This window comes from Schistocerca serialis, chromosome 4, assembly GCF_023864345.2.
Source record: "Schistocerca serialis cubense isolate TAMUIC-IGC-003099 chromosome 4, iqSchSeri2.2, whole genome shotgun sequence".
NCBI lineage: Eukaryota > Metazoa > Arthropoda > Insecta > Orthoptera > Acrididae > Schistocerca > Schistocerca serialis.
In genome coordinates, this window is record NC_064641.1 from 888,057,181 (window position 1) to 888,084,076 (window position 26,896).

The 26,896-nt window shown below is 39.4% G+C and overlaps 1 long non-coding RNA gene across 7 annotated transcripts in view; it reads left to right on the forward strand.

Moving 5' to 3' along the window:
* Positions 1–26,896, forward strand: part of LOC126473560 (uncharacterized) — a 196,662-nt gene that overhangs the window by 157,476 nt on the left and 12,290 nt on the right. Inside the window, exons 1-3 of one of the 7 annotated variants that reach the window (XR_007586487.1) lie at positions 777–845; positions 6,800–7,351; positions 8,346–8,552. This is a non-coding gene — a long non-coding RNA (uncharacterized LOC126473560). Of the gene's footprint in view, positions 1–776; positions 846–1,358; positions 1,662–1,689; positions 2,144–2,388; positions 2,482–6,799; positions 7,352–8,345; positions 8,553–26,896 lie in introns of those variants that run through there. The other 6 variants (XR_007586482.1, XR_007586483.1, XR_007586484.1 and 3 more) reach the window with 6 other exon arrangements.

Here is a 26,896-nt window from a genome sequence, read left to right on the forward strand (position 1 = left end):
AGGCGCTTTAGTCTGGAACTGTGCAACCGCTACGGTCATAGGTTCGAGTCCTGCCTCGGGCATGGATGTGTGTGATGTCCTTAGGTTAGTTAGGTTTATGTAGTTCTAAGTTCTAGGGGACTGATGACCTCAGATGTTAAATCCCATAGTGCTCAGAGCCATTTGAACCATTTGAAGTTTGTTCCTTTTGAGCTGTGGTGGATCATGAACAACAATGAGGTACATAATTACGATGGCAGGAAAAAAAGACATAGCTACATTACTCCACTTTAAGGTTGTCTGTAGCACAAAAAGGGATCCACAATGCTGCAACAAAAATTTATGATCGGCTAGCCAGTGACATAAAATGGGTGACAGCAAAGTAAAATTTGAAAACAAACTGAAGAACTTTTTGCTTGACAACTCCTTCTATTCTGTAGAGCAAATTCTATTACTGTAATGTGTGAAAGGTGGAGGGTAGGAATTACTAACTCATATCCATGTTTTTTTTTCTTTCTGTTGTACAAAATTAAAAAGAAACTCACAAACTTTCGGAATGTAACTGTATACAGAAATTAATTTTTAATGTGAATGTAAAATGACTCGTTCCACATCATTACGAATATATCGTGCACAGTGATCTGTGGAACATGCAACAATAACTAGCTAACTTACTAACAGCATAGCCACAGTTAACTAACAGCATAGCTACAGTCGAACATAAACTGCGGCATAGCGTAGTAGCCATTAACGTTGTCAAGTGCTTATTGTAATACTGGTTCTCCACGAACTCTATGTTATTAGTGGAGTGAGTAAGATGCGCAGTGGGACTCGAAACCGTAGATTCGATAAGAATCAAGAGCTGCGTAAGTTATTAGAACGGCGGAACGTTTTGAGAATATTGGAACTGGTACTGGTTTCAGCACTTACAATGCACCTGTTTTGTTTTACCATTACATAAAAAGTCAGCTTTGAGATCTAAATCTTTATATTTTCAAATACGCGCTTCGGCGTTACATAATACAGTATAATAATCTGAGGATTAGGATTTCGTGAAACTACAAAACTAGTCACTTGAAGAAATAAAAATTTGCGCCTGGAAGCTAACTTTTTTTGTATAATGTGTAATATTATTTCCCCTTGCCAACCCCTACCCGCTACCTCGTGCTTCCCAAGTTTCCGGTGCCCGACAACCTTAGCTAAAAGTAACAGACAATAAAATTTTATAAAATAAAAAAAAAAACTTAAACAAGCCTTTTCTTTTCGTACACCTCCGGTTCAATATAACTGAAAATAGTGCGTCATTCCCATAATAAATACTCCATTTCACTGCTTCTGTTGGCGCCTTTAGTAAGAGCCATAAAAATTATGAACTGCGCACATGATGTAGAAACTAACAGCAGCAGGTTCCCCAAATAACATTAGGAATATTTTGTTTGGAAATAGTGAACGTTCAGTGCTCAAAATAGCTAATAAAGGGAAATGGTTACTACCCAATACATGATTAACTCTTTTTTTGTAGTCAATCTAGAATTTTTTGCGTCCATGGGGACTTTTTAAGATGAACATTAGGACTTATTACAAGTCGTGTAGGCCGTAGGGACATGGTCGAAAATAAGTTGGCAACACACGATAGTTTTCCATTTGTTGATAACTGTTGATTCGAACAAAATTTCGTAATTGTAAGTTCATGTTTTCATATAATTATATTTATGGTGTCGTATAACCTATCAGAACTTACGTTTGTGTTTGGCTGTAATAAATGTTTTATTATAAACTACGTGTTGATAATAGAGAAAAGAAAGAAATTGTACAGTGATTTTAACATACACTTTTGATCTGTATTTGAATGTTGTGATTAACAACAATTAGTTACAGTGTGTTTCTCTCACAAAGCCCGTGAAGTTGGAGCTGGAACTGAACTTGGAAAGGGGAGAACACGAGATTATACGTACTGTATTTTGATTAATTTTTCATCTCACCGGGGATCACGTGCCATTAATTTTTGCGTCGTGTATTCGTCTGAAGACCACTAAGCATCCGTTTCTGGTTTTGAATCTTACTGTACGACTTTCCTTTAGTGTAAACTTCATTCAGCTTTTTTGTTATGTTATTCTCTCATATCTCCTTGTGTCAATTTGAATCAAAGAGAGTTGGTGGGTAGGTAGGTGTGAGTGATTGTTACTTATGATGTAGTTTTGTTAGTTTTGTATATTTTCATTAACTTTCTATGCTACTACATAATTGGTGGCCTTATGTGCTGCTTGTCGAACAATTTACCTCCTAGTGCATCACTGGTGTGCTTGCCTTGTCCTGTCGCAATGCACATTTTTTTTTTTTCATTTCGTGACGTTACCTTTCTGTTAAAAATATTTTTTTCTTGTTACATTCATTATGTATCCGATTTTATGGAGAGCGCATGGGTCATTCCATGTCAAATAAACCAATTGTACTACATGATTTGAACCATGACCCCTCAGATTTGGATGAATTATTTTTCAGGTAATGTACCCACTAACACTAGTTTAAATTTGAGATTTCAAATTTTTCTGATCTTTGGTTTTTGAGTTTCAAGGGTTTAAAAATCAAAAGAACCTCTGTTTTTGATCAATCAATGATTGTTTAAAATGCTGTAGCTCAAATACTATACAACCCAGAGAGCTCAAATTGCACCATTGTTTTCCTCTAAAAATGCCCTCCAATTTGATATGTAACATGACTAAAATGTTCAGATTTAGGTAGCATAAACTATTTCAAAAAAACATGTTTTCAAATTTCCAAAATATGTACCCTCGGATTTCTTTATAAAAATTGTATGTGTTGTCCAGTCTAACTGACTACATGCGTGCAAAATTTCAAGATGGGATCTCATTGGGTTCTTGTATAAAATAATATTTTACTACCGCAATACACACTAGTGAGGTGCAAAGCAGACTATTTCTAGGCTATGAAGGCCTAAGGTAGGCCTACATAATTCTAACAAACTTATTTTTTTAGCCTTTTTATGCAACATTGCTCCTTATTGTTTGTTAATTCATTAAATGATATAGTGTTGTTTTAATTTAATGTTCATGATTCTTTTAACTATGCATCAGAAGGGAGTGAACACATTTTAATTGGTAATACTTGTGCAACAAGTCAAAATTTTGAATAAAGCCACTCACATTCATCCTTAGTCGTAAATGGTAGAGATTATCTTTTTCTTGGTTTTCCAGTGTTATTTGTAATCATTTACAACTCGTTCTTTATATTAGAAATTTGATATAAGTAATTTCACTTGGGAAAAAGATTAACTTGTTGATATCTGCATGGATAGAACTGTATTTCTAATACCAATTGGTATTTACAAAGTTAATACACATGGTATCTATACAACTTAGCGTTTAGTGAGGGTAGGTGTAACATAATTTAAACGTGCTTCTTTTATGATCTTTTAATATACTTTTCCAAAGCAATAGAAGACAACTTCATTTCTTTAGCACTTCAACTGAGGTTCTTCCCGTAGCTGTTGTTGGATTCGCTGTTTGTAAAAGAGTATTTCCTGGGACATCTAATATATCTCTTGGTTGTGGATAGCAAAAAGACTGGGCTGGACCCTTTGGGTGTAAAAAATTTATTCGGTACATGTCATTGTATTTTTCTTCAGTGCATCATAGCCACCGAGAGTCGTCATACGCTACTGTCACAAGACCAGCAGTAATATTTTTCATATGTGACGGTGTTATTTGGTTCAGTGTTGTCACATATTCAAGAGACTCGTCCAGACTAAAATGATATGGCTTGACAGTAATTTGACTCTCTGTGCAGGGTTTATATGAGTGAAACTATTGTGTTCCCACAATCGCTTTTGAGTCACTAAACTGAGGAAGTAAGTATTCTTTGGTCTGTTCATACTCCTCTGTTGTGCAATATTCAAAGCCAATGTTTTTTATGTTTTCTATGGCAAATACATGAAGTGATTTGGGTGTAAAGATTTGTTGGTCATATGGCCTTTGTAAGCTGGCTTTAGCAGCTAGCCGCTTAACAGTTCCGCCAAGGACATTGCATGTGCTCTTGCCATGGGATGTTGCAAAGAACTCAAACTTTGCCTCAACTTCAAAATCAGTTTTATGCAAACACAAATTAAGGAAGTTTTTCTTATTTTTATATTGTGCAGCACTGCCATCAGAAAAGTAAGTAGGCCTAATCTTTTTAACTGCAAAAGACAAGTTTTGGTTTATGATTTCTAGCAGTTTTTCCTGGAATACGTAGAAAGCAACTGCATTATGTTTCAGGCAATCTGATATGAAGACATACTGGAGATGTTTTAGTTTTCCCTCCCATTTATAATATATAATGAAAGGGTGCAGTGTAGCTTCCCCGTTGCATCAAGGTGGCCATAAGTGGGGTAGTGGCCAAAACTAGAGCCTTGTCCCTATATGAAAATCTCACGTTTTTTTAATAATAAAAAGTGAATGTCGTACAAAATCGTAAGATTCTTAAGTTATAATTTTTATGGGTAGACAGAAGCGTCCGATCCCACGTGTCAGCTTTGACCCGTGACGTAAGGGTGTTGTCGTGTGTGACGTCATGGCGGCATGGAGTTTGGTTTGTTTGTGTGGCGTGTTTGTAGATGTCGTCGTGTTGTGGTTTGTTGTGCTGTGTGGTGGTATGTTCAGGATTTTCGTTTGTGTGGTGTAATGGGCTCAGTTTGCTTTTGCTCATAATCCAGAATTGTTTTGAGTGTCGGCTGTGTTTGTAGTCAAAATTCATTTCAGTAAGTTAATGATTTTGTGTGAAGGTTAATTTAGTGTTGTTCGCTGTACATTGTGTAGTAATTTTAATAAAATTAATTAATTAGTTGTTGCTTTTGTTCAGGAATGGATATGACGGATAAAATTAACAGAACACAGGTCAAGGGAAGTTTTCGATCCCAATGTGTGGCTGTGTATGTTGATATTGGTATTGGGAGATGATTTTGAGCTATATAGGCAAGAGGAAGTGTTTTATCCTAATTTTGGAATCGGGAGCTGCTGTTGAGCTATATAGGTCAAGGGAAGTGTCCGATTCCAGATGATATTGTGTTTAGTGCTATTTGGGGAGTTTTGTGATGTCGGTTTTTTTCATCATTTTGTGTGGTTTTGTATGGGGGTGGGTGTCTAAATTTGTTTATATTTAGTTTGCCCCCACCCAAAAACACCCCATTTCCCACGCTTGTCTCGTTAGTGTCATTAGGCTTTTTGTGGGAAGTGTGTGTGTGTTTGTTTTTCGATGTATTTTCGTCCTCATAATGTGTACGTACCAACTTCATATGCGCCATATTGAAATCGTGGTCTATGGTCGTTTCCGCCATATTTGTGACGTCATGGATCAAAGCAGACGGGCGGGATCGGATGCTTCCGTATTTCCTTTTTTTTGTATATTTTATTCTCACATTAAAATATCATTTAATGAATTAACAAACAATAAGGGGGTAATGTTGCATAAAAAGGCTAACATAATAATTTAAGTTTGTTAGAATTGCATAGGCCTACCTTTGGCCTTCATAGCCTAGAAATAGTCTGCTTTTCACCTCACTACTGTGTATTGCGGTAGTAAAATATTATTTTATACAAGAACCCAATGAGATCCCATCTTGAAATTTTGCATGCATGTAGTCAGTCAGACTGGACAACACATACAATTTTTATTAAAAAAATCCGAGGGTATGAATTTTGGAAATTTAAAAAAAAATATATTTTTTTGGAATAGTTTAAAATTTTCAAATTTAGGTAGCATAGTCATGTTACATATCAAATTGAAGGGAATTTATAGAGGAAAACAATGGTGCAAGTTTGAGCTCTCTAGGTTGTATAGTTTTTGAGCTAAAGCATTTTAAAACAATCATCGATTGATCAAAAACGGAGGTATTTTTATTTTTAAACCCTTGAAAGTCAAAAACCAAAGGGCAGAAAAATTTGAAATTTCAAATCTAAACTAGTGTTAGTGGGTACATTACCTGGGGGGGGGGGGGGGATATCCAAATCTGAGATATCAACTTTCAGGCTGTTAGTTGATTTGAGACGGAATGACCTACTGTTGTATGGACGATTAACAGGGGCGCTACATACAGAAGGAAAATAGATTATGCCGTATGTGAAACCAAGCCTCAACGGGTAGATCAGATAACAAATTAAATGCTACTGAACTGAAATCTGTAGAAATGAAATTCATTCCCCAATTTGAATAAAAGAAGGGATAAGTTACGACGATTCGTGATGTGTAATTTAACATTTAATTTGGTAAGTGGTGAAAGTGGGGGGGGGGGGGGGGTAACAATTGTAGAGAGAGGCCAAGGATTGTAAGCCGTTTCAAATCACTTTAGGTATTAGTATTTACATAGGGATAAAACTGGCACATGGGTAGACTAGTGTGAAAAGCTACATCAAACTAGTCATTTTAAAATTGCTTGTATTCGTATTTGTGATGCATGTACACTGTAAAAATGAAAGTTGATGCAAGTTTACCACTTAGAAAAGCTGAAATGTAAATTACTTAAGACCACTGTCGCATGCTGCTAAAATTGGGCACTTTATAGAAAACAATTTGCACTAAGCTGTTCTGCTGATAATGTAAGCTGAGATAGTCTTATTATTTGGAAAAAGCTGTTTCACTAGTGATGGAAATCTTTGCATTGTAATTAATATCAATTTGAAATTATAAAATTACTCGGCAACTTACTATAATATGTGATAATGTATTTTTAAAGAAATCAACATTCGTTATTGCATTATGAATTCTGCTATTGTAAGATAATATCATAATATAATTTGTTTCTTCTAAAACAGTTTTCGTTTTTCAGGTGGCAACTGTGTACTGATGAATGTCGTAGTCCCTTCTGTATAAGTACTGGACCTTATAGTTACAGAAATTGAGGCCGCAATGACAGTAGAATTGAATCAGCTGGGAGATGCTCTGCCTGCATTGCAGTCTTCTTCAGTTGCAAGGCAATTGGGGCAGCAGTGTAGCAGTAGCTTAATAACCAGGTTATGTGACGGCACACAGACATTTTTTGTCATCGATTACTACATTCCCTCATTTGTGATAAGTTTTGATACATCAAGAGCTGGTATTTCATGATTTGCCTGAGGTGAAACATCAATTTTGAAGATGAAATTTGTGGTATCGTAATGGAGCAAGCAATGGGGAACATAGCAGCACACTGAACAAAAACATATGCAGATGATGATTGACGACATCCTGTGTTTTGCAAATTCCAGTCTCAATACATCACATATGAATAACACAGTTGTTTTGTGTAAGCGCTACTCAAAGGTGAAGAGGAAGTTGTGGTGGGATGCATCAAACCAGTCAGAACAACGCTTATGAAATTTTCATTACTTCCTCTTACAAGGTAAGATGTGATGGTTCAAATTTTGGACTCAATGTACATTGTTGGATTGCTTTTTTTATCAGGGTTTTTTCTTCCCATTTTGTTCTGATTCACTGTAAGATTTCCCACAAATACCTTATAATGAACCATAAAGCTGCAGAGTAAACCTACTTATGAAATGAAACTCAAGACCAGTAATTATTTTAGATGTATGCTGTAATTTGTTGGTATGGGTTAATGCTTTCTAAGTTTGAAGTCTCTTTCAATATGATGGTGCATGCCAAACTTGGAAAATGCTCACCAGACCGATTGTGAATGCAGTTGTCCTTCTTGGGATAGTTTGTATCTGTTTGTCCCACAATCTCCATGTTGGTCTCCCATGGGTTAAACAAACCTTTAACCATTTGTGTCATCCCTCTATGTATGCATTAGTATTCTTTGTTAGTCTTGTGTGGTAATAGTCCTAAAGACCTCGGCACTGTATAAAATGTGTCGCACATGTACATTGTAAGCAGTCTCCTTTGTAGACTGTTTGCATGTTCCTAGTGGAGCTAGAAGTAGAAAGGATGACAAGGACTACATTAACGTAAGGTTAATCAGCACAGCAACATATTAAGTCTTATTGGTTATCACACATCACACACAGCTTTCTTGGGATGTTCTTCAATATTAAAAATTCCCTCAAGTTTCTTGAAGTTAATACCCTTTTCAGTATAATTCCTCCCTCCTCCCTCTGAAGTATGCTAATGCTTATTACAAAAGAACTGAAATACCTTTTTCAGAAGAAAATTATACTTGAATCTGCCTAATCACTATTCAAGTATCAGAAAATTAAAATGTGTAAAACAAAATGCCTTGAATCTTGCCTTTTACAATATTTCTTAATGAAATAAGAATTCAAATCTAGCTTGTTGGTAGTTTCTCAAGGAGAAAATTTCTCTGTTTGTTTTCACATTTTACTTTGCTGTCACACATTTTATGTCACTGGCTAGCTGATCATAAATTTTTGTTGCAGCGTTGTACGCCCCTTTTTGTGCTACAGACAACCCTAAAGTGGTGTACTGAATGTCGTTTTTCATTCTGGTATCGTAATTATGTACCTCATTGTTCATTTTGAGCTGTGGTGTATTATGAACAACAAACGTCATGAGGGAATAAATATACTGTGAAGCAGTAGTCAGAATGCTCAACTCTTTTAACAGATGTCTTCAAGATGAAAATGGTAAGCACAACATAACATAGTTACAGTACATTTTTGTGCCATGAAGACTTTCTTTCTTAAAGATGGGTTACCACAGAACATAATTCTTTTGACATTATTGAATGAAAATATGCAAAATACATCAACTTACTAATTTGTCTCGTCCCAAGATTTGTAATGCTTCCAGGTGAAAATTGGTTGAACTAAGTTGTTCTAAGAGTTCCAGAATGTATATGATTTCCAATTTAAATTCTCATTAATATAGACCCCTAAGAATTTTGAATTTCCACCGTACTTATTATTTCCTCACCATGTGTTACACTTATTGTTGATGTAGTGTCTATAGATGTGAAGAACTGAATATGTTGTGTCTTTTTTAAATAGAGGCTGAGACCATTCACAGAAAACCAGTCAATGATACTTTTAAGAACTTTATTTACAATTTGTTCCATTTCTGTACATATGCTTGGATTGATTACAGTACTAGAGTCATATGCAAAAAGAACTAATTCTGCTTGTTGTATAGTATATGGAAGATCATTAGCATACAGGGTGTACATAAAGCCAGGAACACTTTCAGTTATTTATTACACAAGAACCAAACATTGTACAGATATCATACATATGTCATTTCAAAGAGAGAGGGTTTTTTTTTTTTTCATGTATACCGCCACAGCGTAGTTTGGTAATTTTCTGATAGTCGGCAGCCAGCGCTAATTGCAAACATGGTGACCATGCTACAGAAGGGGACAGCTGTTCCATGAAATGGCCTCCCTGATCACCAGATTTCACTCCATGTAACTTTTTTTCTGTGGGGACACATTAAAAATGTGGTGTATGTACCGCCTCTACCACATGATGTAGCAGAGCTCCAGGAGAGAACATGGGAAGCGACTGCCACAGTCGACGATGCCGTGTTGGGAAGGGTATGGCAAGAATTCGATTACCATGTTGATGTGTGCCGGGTCACACATGGTATGTATTAAAATATTTGTAAAAAAAAAAAAAAAAAAACTTTCAGAGTTTCTTTTCAAAATGCAGTATGATATCTGTACAGTGTTTAGTTATTGTACTATAAATAATTGAAAGTGTTCCCGGATATTATGTACACCCTGTATATGAGGAATAGTGGTGGACCTAAGATTGAACCTTGTGGAACCACATACATGATTTCTCCCGTCAGAATTATGTCCCTGAACTACATTTCTTGAATTGCTAAGTACAGTTTTTTGCATTCTTCTGGCTAGATATGGCATTATCCATGAGTTGGCTGTACCATCCACCACATATCTCGACAGATAAAAAAGGTTCGAGAATTAATCATACAGCAAAGTATGCATCTCTTTGTGTGCTATCGTGGTACCATCCAAAGATTGTAGTGCTGTAACAAAGTCAGCAGCTTGCATCAATATAACAAAAGATAACAGTGTCTCGCTGCATACTGCAGTGACAAATGGGAGACACTGGTGAACCTTCACCGCGCGGGATTAAATGAGCGGTCTAAGGCGCTGTAGTCGTGGACTGTGCGGCTCGTCCTGGCGGAGATTCGAATCCTCCCTTGTGTGTGTGTGTGTGTGTGTGTGTGTGTGTGTGTGTGTGTGTGTGTCCTTAGAATAATTTAGGTAGTGTGTAAGCTTAGGGACTGATGACCTTAGTTGTTAAGTCCCATAAGATTTCACACACATTTTAATGTTTTTGGTGAAGCTTCACACTTCCTCCCAGCCCCACAGGGCCATCACGCAGACACTGATTAACATCCACCGACCAGAGGAATCCTTAGCCTAGTTCATGATCAACTATTAAGTTGATAGCATAGTCTTCAATAGGGCACCAGTGTATTTCATGTCTTCTGCTGAACTTTAATTTTGAACCTTACGTTAGTGTACAACAAGAGAAGAGTCTTGTAAAATTTTCTGCGTCCAGTGATAGTTTAATATCCATATACAGTAGCTAAGACTCCGAGCATTCCTGTGGAAGTGGAATATATACAAAGTTAAATAAATCTTCATATCTGTCTTGTAATAAAGTGAGCTAATATTTCCGTTCTCCTCTCGCAGCAAGTAAAACGTCCACTGTTGTAGTGCCAAATGTATTTTTGTCATTCACAATAGCTATGATTTGCAAAGAAAACCTTCTTTCGATATCTTGAACTGTTTATGAAGTAGACGGGTGCTATGATTACACGATTCACATCATGCATGGACAGAACAATGGGTGCACAAGAATTGTGATGGATATCGCTCTGCTCTCAGCTTTAAATACAATTTCAGTATGTTAGCTACATTTCATATATTGCAGTCATGATGTCAAACGAATCATATGCAAAGACTGTGCAGTGCGTTTTTACCTACGAATGACATGTCCCATACCATCTGTTATGTGAACACTACTCAGCCTTTTACAACGGCATGACTACCACCAAATTATCAGTTAGGGTGAATGGACATAGACAGAGGATGTATACAGGCAACAAGCCTCCCCTGACTCAGGTTGTGGGTGACTTTTCTGCACTCTACTCCTTTTCCTAAACCTCACCAGTCCTCTTCTGCTCCTTTTCTTAAACCTCACCAGTCCTTTTCTACTCCTGTGCAGTGCTCATGTGTGACTGTTGCTCATGTCGGCACCAATGACTCCTGCTGTCTGGGTTCAGAGGTCATCCTCAGTTCGTACAGGTGGTTGGCGGAATTGGTGAAGGCGGAAAGCCTCGCTCGCGGGGTGAAATCAGAGCTAACTATTTGTAGTATTGTTCCCAGAACCGATCGCGGTCCTCTGGTTTGGAGCCGAGTGGAAGGCTTAAACCAGAGGCTCAGACGATTCTGCGGAGATCTGGAGTGCAAATTTCTCGACCTCCGCTATCGGGTGGAGAAATGTAGGGTCCCCCTGAATAGGTCAGGCGTGCACTACACGCCGGAAACGGCTACAAGGGTGTAGCGGAGTACGTGTGGAGTGCACATGGGGGTTTTTTAGGTTAGAGAATCCCCTCCCTAGGCCCGACAAGACGCCTCCTGAGACGCAGCAAGGTAGGAGTAGGCAAAATGCAACAGGGAATAACAATATTAATGTGCTAATAGTAAACTGCAGGAGCGTCTACAGAAAGGTCCCAGAACTGCTCTCATTAATAAACGGTCACAACGCCCATATAGTACTAGGGTCAGAAAGTTGGCTGAAACCAGATGTAAATAGTAATGAAATCCTAAACTCAGATTGGAATGTATACCGCAGAGACAAGCTGGACAGTGAAGGGGGAGGCGTGTTTATAGCGATAAGAAGTGCAATAGTATCGAAGGAAATTGACGGAGATCCAAAATGTGAAATGATTTGGGTGAAGGTCACGGTTAAAGCAGGCTCAGACATGGTAATTGGATGTCTCTATAGGCCCCCTGGCTCAGCAGCTGTTGTGGCTGAGCACCTGAAGGATGATTTGGAAAATATTTCGAGTAGATTTCCCCACCATGTTATAGTTCTGGGTGGAGATTTTAATTTGCCGGATATAGGCTGGGAGACTCAGACGTTCATAACGGGTGGCAGGGACAAAGAATCCAGTGAAATTTTTTTAAGTGCTTTATCTGAAAACTACCTTGAGCAGTTAGAGAACCGACTCGTGGCAATAACATATTAGACCTTCTGGTGACAAACAGACCCGAACTATTTGAAAAAGTTAACGCAGAACAGGGAATCAGCGATCATAAAGCAGTTACGGCATCGATGATTTCAGCCGTAAATAGGAATATTAAAAAGGGTAGGAAGATTTTTCTGTTTAGAAAAAGTGACAAAAAGCAGATTTCAGAGTACCTGTTGGCTCAACACAAAAGTTTTGTCTCAAGTACAGATAGTGTTGAGGATCAGTGGACCTAGTTCAAAACCGTCGTACATAATGCGTTAGATGAGTATGTGCCAAGCAAGATCGTAAGAGATGGAAAAGAGCCACCGTGGTACAACAACAGAGTTAGAAAACTGCTGCGGAAGCAAAGGGAACTTCACAGCAAACATAAACATAGCCAAAGCCTTGCAGACAAACAAAACTTACGTGAAGCGAAATGTAGTGTGAGGAGGGCTATGCGAGAGGCGTTCAATGAATTCGAAAGTAAAGTTCTATGTACTGACTTGGCAGAAAATCCTAAGAAATTTTGGTCTTATGTCAAAGCGGTAGGTGGATCAAAACAAAATGTCCAGACACTCTGTGACCAAAATGGTATTGAAACAGAGGATGACAGACTAAAGGCCAAAATACTAAATGTCTTTTTCCAAAGTTGTTTCACAGAGGAAGATTGCACTGTAGTTCCTTCTCTAGATTGTTGCACAGATGACAAAATGGTAGATATCGAAATAGACGACAGAGGGATAGAGAAACAATTAAAATCGCTCAAAAGAGGAAAGGCCTCTGGACCTGATGGGATACCAGTTCAATTTTACACAGAGTACGCGAAGGAACTTGCCCCCCTTCTTGCAGCGGTGTACCGTAGGTCTCTAGAAGAGCGTAGCGTTCCAAAGGATTGGAAAAGGGCACAGGTCATCCCCGTTTTCAAGAAGGGACGTCGAGCAGATGTGCAGAACTATAGACCTATATCTCTAACGTCGATCAGTTGTAGAATTTTGGAACACGTATTGTGTTCGAGTATAATGACTTTTCTGGAGACTAGAAATCTACTCTGTAGGAATCAGCATGGGTTTCGAAAAAGACGGTCATGTGAAACCCAGCTCGCGCTATTCGTCCACGAGACTCAGAGGGCCATAGATACGGGTTCACAGGTAGATGCCGTGTTTCTTGACTTCCGCAAGGCGTTCGATACAGTTCCCCACAGTCGTTTAATGAACAAAGTAAGAGCATATGGACTATCAGACCAATAGTGTGATTGGATTGAGGAGTTCCTAGATAACAGGACGCATGAACCATGGACCTTGCCGTTGGTGGGGAGGCTTGCGTGCCTCAGCGATACAGATGGCCGTACCGTAGGTGCAACCACAACGGAAGGGTATCTGTTGAGAGGCCAGACAAACATGTGGTTCCTGAAGAGGGGCAGCAGCCTTTTCAGTAGTTGCAGGGGCAACAGTCTGCATGATTGACTGATCTGGCCTTGTAACATTAACCAAAACGGCCTTGCTGTGCTGGTACTGCGAACGGCTGAAAGCAAGGGGAAACTACAGCCGTAATTTCTCCCGAGGACATGCAGCTTTACTGTATGATTAAATGATGATGGCGTCCTCTTGGGTAAAATATTCCGGAGGTAAAATAGTCCCCCATTCGGATCTCCGGGCGGGGACTACTCAAGAGGACGTCGTTATCAGGAGAAAGAAAACTGGCATTCTACGGATCGGAGCGTGGAATGTCAGATCCCTTAATCGGGCAGGTAGGTTAGAAAATTTAAAAAGGGAAATGGATGGGTTAAAGTTAGATATAGTGGGAATTAGTGAAGTTCGGTGGCTGGAGGAACAAGACTTTTGGTCAGGTGATTACAGGGTTATAAATACAAAATCAAATAAGGGTAATGCAGGAGTAGGTTTAATAATGAATAGGAAAATAGGAATGCCGGTAAGCTACTACAAACAGCATAGTGAACGCATTATTGTGGCCAAGATAGATACGAAGCCCATGCCTACTACAGTATTACAATTTATATGCCAACTAGCTCTGCAGATGATGAAGAAATTGATGAAATGTATGACGAGATAAAATAAATTATTCAGGTAGTGAAGGGAGACGAAAATTTAATAGTCATGGGTGACTGGAATTCGTCAGTAGGAAAAGGGAGAGAAGGAAACATAGTAGGTGAATATGGATTGGGGGGAAGAAATGAAAGAGGAAGCCGCCTTGTAGAATTTTGCACAGAGCATAACTTAATCATAGCTAACACTTGGTTCAAGAATCATGAAAGAAGGTTGTATACCTGGAAGAATCCTGGAGATATTAAAAGGTATCAGATAGATTACATAATGGTAAGACAGAGATTTAGGAACCAGGTTTTAAATTGTAAGACATTTCCAGGGGCAGATGTGGATTCTGACCACAATTTATTGGTTATGAACTGCAGATTGAAACTGAAGAAACTGCAAAAAGGCAGGAATTTAAGGAGATGGGACCTGGATAAACTGAAAGAACCAGAGGTTGTACAGAGTTTCAGGGAGAGCATAAGGGAACAATTGACAGGAATGGGGGAAAGAAATACAGTAGAAGAAGAATGGGTAGCTCTGAGGGATGAAGTAGTGAAGGCAGCAGAGGATCAAGTAGGTAAAAAGACGAGGGGTAATAGAAATCCTTGGGTAACGGAAGAAATATTGAATTTAATTGATGAAAGGAGAAAATATAAAAATGCAGTAAATGAAGCAGGCAAAAAGGAATACAAACGTCTCAAAAATGAGATTGAGAGGAAGTGCAAAATGTCTAAGCAGGGATGGCTAGAGGACAAATGTAAGGATGTAGAGGCTTGTCTCACTAGGGGTAAGATAGATACTGCCTACAGGAAAATTAAAGAGGCCTTTGGAGAGAAGAGAACCACTTGTATGAATATCAAGAGCTCAGATGGCAACCCAGTTCTAAGCAAAGAAGGGAAGGCAGAAAGGTGGAAGGAGTATATAGAGGGTTTATACAAGGGCGATGTACTTGAGGACAATATTATGGAAATGGAAGAGGACGTAGATGAAGATGAAATGGGAGATAAGATACTGCGTGAAGAGTTTGACAGAGCACTGAAAGACCTGAGTCGAAACAAGGCCCCAGGAGTAGACAACATTCCATTAGAACTACTGATGGCCTTGGTAGAGCCAGTCATGACAAAACTCTACCAACTGGTGAGCAAGATGTATGAGACAGGCGAAATACCCACAGACTTCAAGAAGAATATAATAATTCCAATCCCAAAGAAAGCAGGTGTTGACAGATGTGAAAATTACCGAACTATCAGTTTAATAAGTCACAGCTGCAAAATACTAACGCGAATTCTTTACAGACGAATGGAAAAACTGGTAGAAGCGGACCTCGGGGAAGATCAGTTTGGATTCCGTAGAAATGTTGGAACACGTGAGGCAATACTAACCTTACGACTTATCTTAGAAGAAAAATTAAGAAAAGGCAAACCTACGTTTCTAGCATTTGTAGACTTAGAGAAAGCATTTGACAACGTTAACTGGAATACTCTCTTTCAAATTCTGAAGGTGGCAGGGGTAAAATACAGGGAGCGAAAGGCTATTTACAATTTGTACAGAAACAAGATGGCAGTTATAAGAGTCGAGGGGCATGAAAGGGAAGCAGTGGTTGGGAAAGGAGTGAGACAGGGTTGTAGCCTCTCCCCGATGTTGTTCAATCTGTATATTGAGCAAGCAGTAAAGGAAACAAAAGATAAATTCGGAGTAGGTATTAAAATTCATGGAGAAGAAGTAAAAACTTTGAGGTTCGCCGATGACATTGTAATTCTGTCAGAGACAGCAAAAGACTTGGAAGAGCAGTTGAACGGAATGGACAGTGTCTTGAAAGGAGGATATAAGATGAACATCAACAAAAGCAAAACGAGGATAATGGAATGTAGTCAAATTAAATCGGGTGATGCTGAGGGAATTAGATTAGGAAATGAGACACTTAAAGTAGTAAAGGAGTTTTGCTATTTAGGGAGTAAAATAACTGATGATGGTCGAAGTAGAGAGGATATAAAATGTAGACTGGCAATGGCAGAGAAATCGTTTCTGAAGAAGAGAAATTTGTTAACATCGAGTATAGATTTAAGTGTCAGGAAGTCGTTTCTGAAAGTATTTGTATGGAGTGTAGCCATGTATTGAAGTGAAACATGGACGATAACCAGTTTGGACAAGAAGAGAATAGAAGCTTTCGAAATGTGGTGCTACAGAAGAATGCTGAAGATAAGGTGGGTAGATCACGTAACCAATGAGGAGGTATTGAATAGGATTGGGGAGAAGAGAAGTTTGTGGCACAACTTGACTAGAAGAAGGGATCGGTTGGTAGGACATGTTTTGAGGCATCAAGGGATCACAAATTTAGCATTGGAGGGCAGCGTGGAGGGTAAAAATCGTAGAGGGAGACCAAGAGATCAATACACTAAGCAGATTCAGAAGGATGTTGGTTGCAGTAAGTACTGGGAGATGAAGAAGCTTGCACAGGATAGAGTAGCATGGAGAGCTGCATCAAACCAGTCTCAGGACTGAAGACCACAACAACAACAGGACGCAGCATGTCATTCTCAATGGAGAGAAGTCTTCCGAAGTAAGAGTGATTTCAGGTGTGCCGCAGGGGAGTGTCATAGGACCGTTGCTATTCACAATATACATAAATGACCTTGTGGATGACATCGGAAGTTCACTGAGGCTTTTTGCGGATGATGCTGTGGTGTATCGAGAGGTTGTAACAATGGAAAATTGCACTGAAATGCAGGAGGATCTGCAGCGAATTGACGCATGGTGCAGGGAATGGCAATTGAATCTCAATGTAGACAAGTGTAATGTGCTGCGAATACACAGAAAGATAGATCCTTTATCATTTAGCTACAAAATAGCAGGTCAGCAACAGGAAGCAGTTAATACCATAAATTATCTGGGAGTACGCATTAGGAGTGATTTAAAATGGAATGATCATATAATGTTGATCGTCGGTAAAGCAGATGCCAGACTGAGATTCATTGGAAGAATCCTAAGGAAATGCAATCCGAAAACAAAGGAAGTAGGTTACAGTACGCCTGTTCGCCCACTGCTTGAATACTGCTCAGCAGTGTGGAATCCGTACCAGATAGGGTTGATAGAAGATATAGAGAAGATCCAACGGAGAGCAGCGCGCTTCGTTACAGGATCATTTAGTAATCGCGAAAGCGTTACGGAGATGATAGATAAACTCCAGTGGAAGACTCTGCAGGAGAGACGCTCAGTAGCTCGGTACGGGCTTTTGTCAAAGTTTCGAGAACATACCTTCACCGAAGAGTCAAGCAGTATATTGCTCCCTCCTATGTATATCTCGCGAAGAGACCATGAGGATAAAATCAGAGAGATTAGAGCCCACACAGAGGCATACCGACAATCCTTCTTTCCACGAACAATACGAGAATGGAATAGAAGGGAGAACCGATAGAGGTGCTCAAGGTACCCTCCGCCACGCACCGTCAGGTGGCTTGCAGAGTATGGATGTAGATGTTGTTAAACCTCACCAGTCCTTTTCTTTCATCCCTCTTCCTTCCCCTTTAAACCATTCTGTAAGGACGAGGAGCCACTGGCTCCGAAAGCTTGCATGCATAACACCTTTGTTATATGTGTGTTCTCCTACCACCGCTTGGAGAGTAAATTTTTTATTTGTCCAATTACATTGTATTTTCAAAAACTGATTAAGTTCATTTAGAGAAGAGTTTTAAATTGAAAAACTTAAGTTGTCCTAGTCTTCTTCTTCTTCTTCTTCCGCGGCTCTATAGATACTCTTAAACTATCTCTTTCCATTTATTCTGGCCCCTTCCTAACATTTTCCAATTCGTGTAGCCCGTCTTCTGAATGTCTTCTATGATTCGATCCTCCCATCTAGTTTTTGGTCAACAATGTTCACTCTGTCCATCTGTCTTTCCTTGTAAAACTTTCCCCACCCTACCCCCACCCCGCCCCCGTACCATTTGTCCACGCCCCATGTCTAGCCCACCTCATCCTAGATGACTTGCTAACAGGCTGATCTTTGGAGATGGCTTACAACTCCTCACTCTTTCCCTTTCGCAAATTGAGCAGATGATTCTCCCCCGAGTGTCCTCTTGAACGCATCTGGCAATTTGGCGTCCTTTGCTGTCAGAGCCCAGGTTTCAGAGACGTGAATAACCACTGGTCTGGCTAGTTTTGTTGTTCTAGTCAGGAGCCTTGAAGATGGAAGCTTTGTTAAGGTGAAATAAGCTTTATTAGCTGTAGTTAGCCTCTGCTTTATTTCATAGAAAGTATCTTCGAAAAAGTCGACCATTTCAAGTACCTGGGTTCAATTGTTACCATACCTGGGTTCAATTGTTACCATACCTGGGTTCAATTGTTACCAGTCTCAAAGGTGTAGATACCCATTGTTATTTTGGCTGGGATGTCCTCCCTGTGTGTTTTTCCAGCAGCTAGGTATTTTGTTTTCTGCTCATTGATATTTAGTCCTGTATTCCTGCCAGGCTGTTCAAGTGAGGTGAATGTCTCTGACACAGTAGCAAGAACTCTTGACAGTAATGGAAATGTCATCTGTGTAGGCCAGTATTTGCACAGATTTATGAAAAATCTTTTCCCTATTTAAGGTATTTGCATATATCATCACCGTCTCCAAGGCGACATCGAATGGGAGGCGTGCCAGCGCATCATCTTGCAGTATTCCTAATTTCCAAAGCATTGGACAACATTCCTCCAGTTTTTATGCTAGCTTGTGTCCCTTTCATTGTCAAATCTACTATCCTTGTTAGAGAGATATTTACATCCCAGATTAACCATTGTGATACCTCTATAGTTACTGCATTCTGTATAGTTTCCTTTCTTATATATGGGGCATGTAATTCTTTCTTTCCATTTTTGAGGTATTTCCTCTTCTTCCCATATTAGTTTAACCAGTTTCAGGATGTTTATTTCCAATTCAGAGCCTCCTTGCTTGAAAAGCTCTGCTGGAATGCTATCCGTTCCTGGAGTCTTCTTCTTTAATTTCCTCATTGCAGTTCTCACCTCTTACAAGTTACATAGTCCACACTGTTATCTGGATCCTCTTTCTCCTGTTTTTCTGTTGAGTTCCTTAGTATAACTGCTCTTGGGTAAGGAGTTTGTTAAAGTAGTGACACCACCTCTCTCAAACTCTTTCTCTTTACATACAATTTCACCCTATGCATAGCTTCTTCTCTTTGCTTATAATTTCGCCCTTTTCATCTTTTATTAAACTTATTCTGCCCTTGAAAAGTTTCCATGTGTTATTTACCTCTCTTTAAAATTTCCTTGCCTCATTTGTACTTCTTAGAATCTTCACCTCATCAATATTTGCCTTCATCCACTCCCTCTTTTTTCTTTGATGTGTCCTTTTTTTAGTTCTCTGTTTTTCTTTATATTCTTCCATTATAATCCTGGTGGTTGTAACGTCCTTCTGTATGTTTCATTTGTTTCTGTTTCACATTTGGTTCTTGTTTGCCTTACGTTGCTCCCAAGTATCTCACTTGCTGCTATCTGTACTGCCTTTTTTATCGTTTCCCATTCATCTTCAGTGTTTTTACATTCTCCAGCGTTTTCAAGGGCCTGAATTATTCTCTCCTTGTATCATTCCTGTGATTCCTCATATTCTAAAGCTGTAATGTTATATTGGTTTGTTCTGGGCTGGGTTCCTTTCACTGCGTTAAATACTCATACCCTCACCCGTGCCAAAACTAGGTAAAGATCCGTGTCTATATTTTGACCTCTTAAACTCCTTACATCCAGTTACTCTGACTTGTGTGTTGCACCAGTTAGTACATGGTCAGTCGGATTTGTTGTATTTGCCTCTAGTGCTGTCCATGTTCCCTTATGTATTTCCTTGTGTGGGAACAATGTGGAGCCTACCACTGTGTTTCTAGATGTTGCAAAGAGTATCAAACTTGTCCCATTGTCATTACTTATTGCATGTCAACTGCATATACTGATTGCCGGTCTATAGATGTGTTCTCTTCCCAGCTGGCCGTATAGGTCTCTGGCTAATATTTTTGTATCATTCCCAGTGCATTAATCATATGCTCTTCCCAAAGATTTGTAGAAAGCTTCTTTCTCCTCATCCTCTTGATTCTTCAGTTGGTGTGAGGACATAGATAGTAATAGGATTCAACCCCATGAACCCAACACTAAGTGCTTACTCACAGTCCCCACTAAAAATGGGATTAAAGTCTGGTAATGAACTTGCTAAATATGAAATAATATCACTAGAGAACTTAAAGTATAGATTCACACTGTACAGACAATAATTACTATATTTTTTGACTGCACAGGAAAGGTGAACAGGCCTGTGTCATTGCATGTCCACTAAAACAACTGGAGTCAACTTTTCATGATTTAACAATGGAAAATCCAGGATCGAATGTACAATATTATGAAAAGGAAAGTTGCCACTCACCATTTAGCGGAAATCCTGAGTCGCAGATAGGTACATCAAAAAGATTGTCATAAATAAAGCTTTTGCCCAGTATGGCCTTTTTCAAATACACACACACACACACACACACACACGGCTTCAGTTGCCTGAGACTACAGGTGTGTGTGTGTGTGTGTGTGTGTGTGTAGCATGCGCCGTCTATTTTTGATGAAGGTCTTACTGGCCAAAAGCTTTATTTGTGACAGTTATTTTGTTGTACCTGCCTGGGACTCAGCATCTCCGCTATACGGTGAGTGATAACTTTCCTTTTCACAATATTGTACTTTTCATGATTGACATTTATCACACAGTTTTTGAATTACATTTCGAAAGAGCTAAAGTTATTAACTTTAACTACTTTAGACATTTTGACAATAATCAAGCATAATTCAGTAATAGCATAAGTGGCATATTTTTCACTTACTACAGCCACAATTCACCCCACATTGCTTTCATACAACAGAATTACGCGGTAGAAAGGTACATCCCACTCTCGTATAATGTCACATTGTCTTCACACACAGAACATAATAATATTTTTTAAAGCAAAGATTTCAGCCTCATTTCTCAATACATTCTCTTCCTGCCAAGAAGTGTACAGAACAGTCTTGTGCCAAAACCCACTTCAGAGTTGTTGCGTACATAGTTCCGTGTAGTCAGCGCGTATACAACTGTCCCACTAGAGCGTGCCCCGCTAAGCACAACAGCGCAGGCGCAGCGCTCGTCCATCTCCGCACTACGAGATGGCGCTGCCTTAGAGACGGACCAAATTCTGCGTCCGCCGATCGGTGTGTTAATATGTAACGCAGCCAATGAGATTGCTGCTAACGTAGAACCTTTTCTCCTCGCGGATCACACTCGCGCAGTGATACCTGAATGCGCGGGGTATTATAACAAGTGTACAGACCTCAGATTAGTCAGTCTGCATTTGTCTGCACCAGTCTGTACGAGTCTGCATTAGTCTGTACCAGTCTATAGTCAAGTTTCAGTCTGCGCCTAATAAGATTACCATATTCCTGTACATAGCCATGAAGATGAATGAATAGACACTTTGTCAAGTATCAGAGATATGTGAGAATAAGATTAACGTACCAAGACCAAAGGAACTTCAGATTGTCAATTGTAAACAGCATCCAGAATCAAGTTACGTAATGTCTATGCTTTTTATTATTTTAATAAATGTGTGTGAAAATTAATCAAGCTCTATTTAAAGTTGGTCACCGTCAACCTGCTACTCTAAGCGTGCAAGTGGCATTTCTATCGTCTGACCTAACGACAGGAGATAAACACGCCACGATAAGACCACGAGACATATTGCTGACACTCGCCTACTTCGTTAGAGCGACAAGTCAAATAATCTGATGGTGTGTGTACCGAAGGTCTTACACTATGCACACCACAAGAGTCTTTATTAAATCCAGTTACACTCAACTGCCTTCTCAACTTTATTTGTTAACCAATCAATTGTAGGTTCACATAAACTAATCTCTTCACCAAACTCGCTCTCTCATATTGCAAATAAATTTCAAAAATGTAATGAGTGACACAGATGTACTTACAAATACTTCGATAAAAGTTTTTTTTAAAGTGTACCTAAAAGTAGCATAACTAAACATTATTTGCACTTTTTGGATTGGGTTAGTAATACTCGTAAAGATTCACAATACGCACTACTGTCTAACTGTGGTTGAAGCTAAACCAGTTTGTAGTTGTGCTGCTCTACAAAGAGATTTTGCGAGTATGCATCTTCTGCCATTCATGCACCTGTCACTTGCCCACACATGCCAGAACACTACGTTGTCTTGGCCATAGGTAGTGCAGACAGGCATTCACACACAGAGTAGCATGGTGTGATGCACGAATATGTTAGAAAGGTAATCAGAGACAGAGCACAAGCCAGGATTGCTGGAAATGTGGTAAAGGAAACAGACAATGTCCTCTCCGTAGGAAGCATACCCGTATTTGGCTTAAGTGATGTAAGAAAAGCACAGAAAATTCAAATCTCAATGGCCTGATAGGGTTTTCAACCACAGTTCTTCGAACGAGTCTCTTGAGTCATACCACTGTGCCAAGTTTCTCGGTCCCTCTTCCCTGGCCCTCTTCAAGTGGTTCTGCCATTGCATCCTCAGGATCCCTCATTCCAGCTTCTATTCCTAGATCAGAATAACAAAGCGGTCGTCAGTTTGGGCTCAAAAGGGAGGATGTAAGCTGTTTGCTGTTAGGTGCAAGTGCTCTTGCAACAGCAGCTGTACATTCAATCCTGAGTACGTTCATATGTTCCTTGTGTACTTGCGATAATGTTAAGTTTGCTTTGCAGGATCTTAATAGTGGGCTCAGTTTCCAATGCAGTTTCACAGTTAGCTTCACGAACTCCATTAAGAAAACATGTCAGACTGAGAAACATAGTGTGTAGGAACAACTCTCAGCAATTCATACAGTCAGAAGTTGTTGTCCACAGCTGATCAGTAACTGGCAGCTGAAGTAGAAGAAAGATTGACAACTGTGTTCAGGACATAAGGTGTGAAATCATTGGTTGCTGCTACGCTAGATATCCTATAATCAACTAGCATTGTCACTTAGTTATTGACCCGGGTGTAAGTCGTGAATGCCTGACATTGACCCAAACAATATTATCCAATGCTATGATTGTCATCCACCACAGAAATCTGGATTTCGATGCATTAAAATGTTTTGTCTTCAAATAAAGGAGTTATTGAAGCGTGTATCATTCAGCGCTGCACACAAAGAAAATTTACTGCCTGCGTAAAGCCAATTGTTTTGAAGTGACAGTTTAGAAAGTGTGTAACAACTGCGGTTTTGCTTATTTACAAAGCTGTTGCCGTTATTAACAAAGTGAGCTCCAGGAAATAAGGGCTAACCTTTCTCCTTTTTGCTCAGTGTACTGTCTCAGCAAATACACGTTCACATGTTTGGCTTGCAGCATCGTACATTAAACATGATTTGCCATGGAATAAAAGTGAGTAAATATCAGAAACTAAACAAACCTGATTTCAGTCAAAACAAAGCGAAATGACAGCACTAGTTGCAAGTCTCATGAGCTTGAGTGTTCGTTTTGCAGTGTGGCAATGTGGCTCTCTCTACCTGCTCTAGTGCCATACTGTAGTGGCAGTTTTCATTTGGTCGCTATTTCTTAACAGGACGGTGGAATTGACAGGCGTAAAGGTAATTTCTGGAGAACACACATGTAGTACATAACGCCGCCAACTCTGTGAGGCGTTTTTGCAGACGATGCTGTTGGGTCATTCCACATCAAACCACGCAGGTCATAACACTTATCATCTCAGATCTTCATGTAACTTTGCACATTTGCTAAAACTTATAATGTAAGAACTCGTGCAAAGTCTTTTTGCTCTCAGACTAAAACTTGTTTATATATCGAATTTCAAATGTAGTGATATTCTGATAACTGGGCTCTGCAAGAATGTCAGTGCAAAATGGTACTTACGTTCATAAATGCCCATAACTGTGGAGCTTCTGAAGCTTTTGATTTGGAATTTTTTTCATATGTTAAGAGAAGCACGTACTTAACAGGCGTGTGATTATGTAAGCAGTAATGACATGAATATAATAGAAAGAAACATTCTACATGGGAAAAATATATTAAAAAAAAGATGCTGTGACTTACCAAACGGGAAAGTGCTGATAGACAGAGACAATAAAAAACACACAAACACACACACAAATATCAAGCTTTCGCAACCCACGGTTGCTTCATGAGGAAAGAGGGAAGGAGAGGGAAAGACGAAAGGATGTGGGTTCTAAGGGAGAGGGTAAGGAGTCATTCCAATCCCGGGAGCAGAAAGACTTGCCTTAGGGGGGAAAAAGGGACAGGTATACACTCGCTCGCGCGCGCGCACACACACACACACACACACACACACACACACACACACACACACACACACACACCTTGGCATATTCTCTCTTCCCGTTACCTACCAGGCCTCAACCTCCGCTAATTTCAAGTTGCCGCCCCTCATACGTCACCTGTCATTCAACAACATCTTTGCCTCTGTACTTCCGCCTCGATTGACATCTCTGCCCAACCTCTTTGCATTTGCATGTGTCTGCTTGTGTCTGTATATGTGCGAATGGATATGTGTGTGTGTGTGTGTGTGTGTGTGTGTGTGTGTGTGTGTGCGTGTGTGCGCGAGTGTGTGTGTGTGTGTGTGTGTGTGTGTGTGTGTGTGTGTGTGTGTGTGTGTGTGCGAGTGTATACCTGTCCCTTTTTCCCCCCTAAGGTAAGTCTTTCCGCTCCCGGGATTGGAATGACTCCTTACCCCTCTCCCTTAAAACCCATATCCTTTCGTCTTTCCCTCTCCTTCCCTCTTTCCTGATGAAGCAACCGTGGGTTGCGAAAGCTTGCTATTTGTGTGTTTTGTATTGTGTCTGTCTACCAGCGCTTTCCCGTTTGGTAAGTCACAGCATCTTTTTTTAATACAGGGTGATTCAAAAAGAGTACCACAACTTTAGGAATTTAAAACTCTGCAACGACAAAAGGCAGAGCTAAACACTATCTGTCGGCGAATTAAGGGAGCTATAAAGTTTCATTTAGTTGTACATTTGTTCGCTTGAGGCGCTGTTGACTAGGCGTCAGCGTCAGTTAATGCTAAGATGGCGACCGCTCAACAGAAAGCTTTTTGTGTTATTGAGTACGGCAGAAGTGAATCGACGACAGTTGTTCAGCGTGCGTTTCGAACGAAGTATGGTATTAAACCTCCTGATAGGTGGTGTATTAAACGTTGGTATAAACAGTTTACAGAGAATGGGTGTTTGTGCAAAGGGAAAAGTTCTGGACGGCCGAGAATGAGTGATGAAAATGTAGCACGCATCCAGCAAGCATTTGTTCGCAGCCCAGGAAAATCGACTCGCAGAGCTAGCAGAGAGCTGCAAATTCCACAATCAACTGTATGGAGAGTCCTACGAAAAAGGTTAGTTATGAAACCTGAACGTCAACTACCCGAGGCGATGGATCGGCCGCCAGGCAGCCCGTGACAGAGCACTTCATCACTGGCCTCCAAGAAGCCCTGATCTTACCCCCTGCGATTTTTTCTTATGGGGGTATGTTAAGGATATGGTGTTTCGGCCACTTCTCCCAGCCACCATTGATGATTTGAAACGAGAAATAACAGCAGCTATCCAAACTGTTACGCCTGATATGCTACAGAGAGTGTGGAACGAGTTGGAATATCGGGTTGATATTGCTCGTGTGTCTGGAGGGGGCCATATTGAACATCTCTGAACTTGTTTTTGAGTGAAAAAAAACCTTTTTAAATACTCTTTGTAATGATGTATAACAGAAGGTTATATTATGTTTCTTTCATTAAATACACATTTTTAAAGTTGTGGTATTCTTTTTGAATCACCCTGTATATTTATGCAGTAAAGGCTACAAAGTACAATACAAAAATTTAATACTTGTCACTTTCGTATTTCCAGAAAAAATGCACACATATTGAAAAATGCTTGTCACATTTCTCCAACCTGGTAGTAACTTATAATTGGTCTTAAATAATTCCCAAGACAGTACACATTGTAATAAGATTATTTGTGGGTTTTCTATGAATGGACACAGTTTTTTTTCCATCACAACACTAAGTATTGATTTCAGATTTATTTAAGTAAGATTATACATACCTTATACCCACTGCTTCAGATTTTCATTAATTTTTTTTTCTTATTATTATTTTCTGCATGGTAATAATCGATGCAAAATTTTTTCACATGCTTCATGTAGTTTGAGGAGGGGGGGGGGGGGGGTCAATGGAAATTTTTTAAAATGTAAATGCTGCAACTGAAGTTTGTCATTTGGATTGCATTACTTCAGACAAAAATAATGACAGTAATAATAATAACAGAAAATATCTTATTTTCAACATATTGCTGTCATATTTCCCAAATGTCACGGAAGGATCGTATTTTTATTGGGGAAAAAAATCAATAACTATTCTTGACTTATGAGAATATAGAAAATCAATTTAAGCTGTTTTGGTCCAAACAATGAGTTTTAAATATGTAAAACACTTTCTGGGAGCTGATACAAGATTTATGTTTATTGAAACTCTGATATTATTTGAAGAAGAAAAAAAAAAGAAAAGAAAAACAAAGCAGTACCCTGAGTTTTGATAGATATTGGAGGGTAATTTAACATATATCGCATCATTGTCCAGAAGATCATTCAAATTGGATTATGTAAACTGACAAGGCTGCCTCATGAAAACAAAGAGCCAAAAGTTGTAAAAGTAATTGAAACAATTTCATTATGCAGGTTAACTTT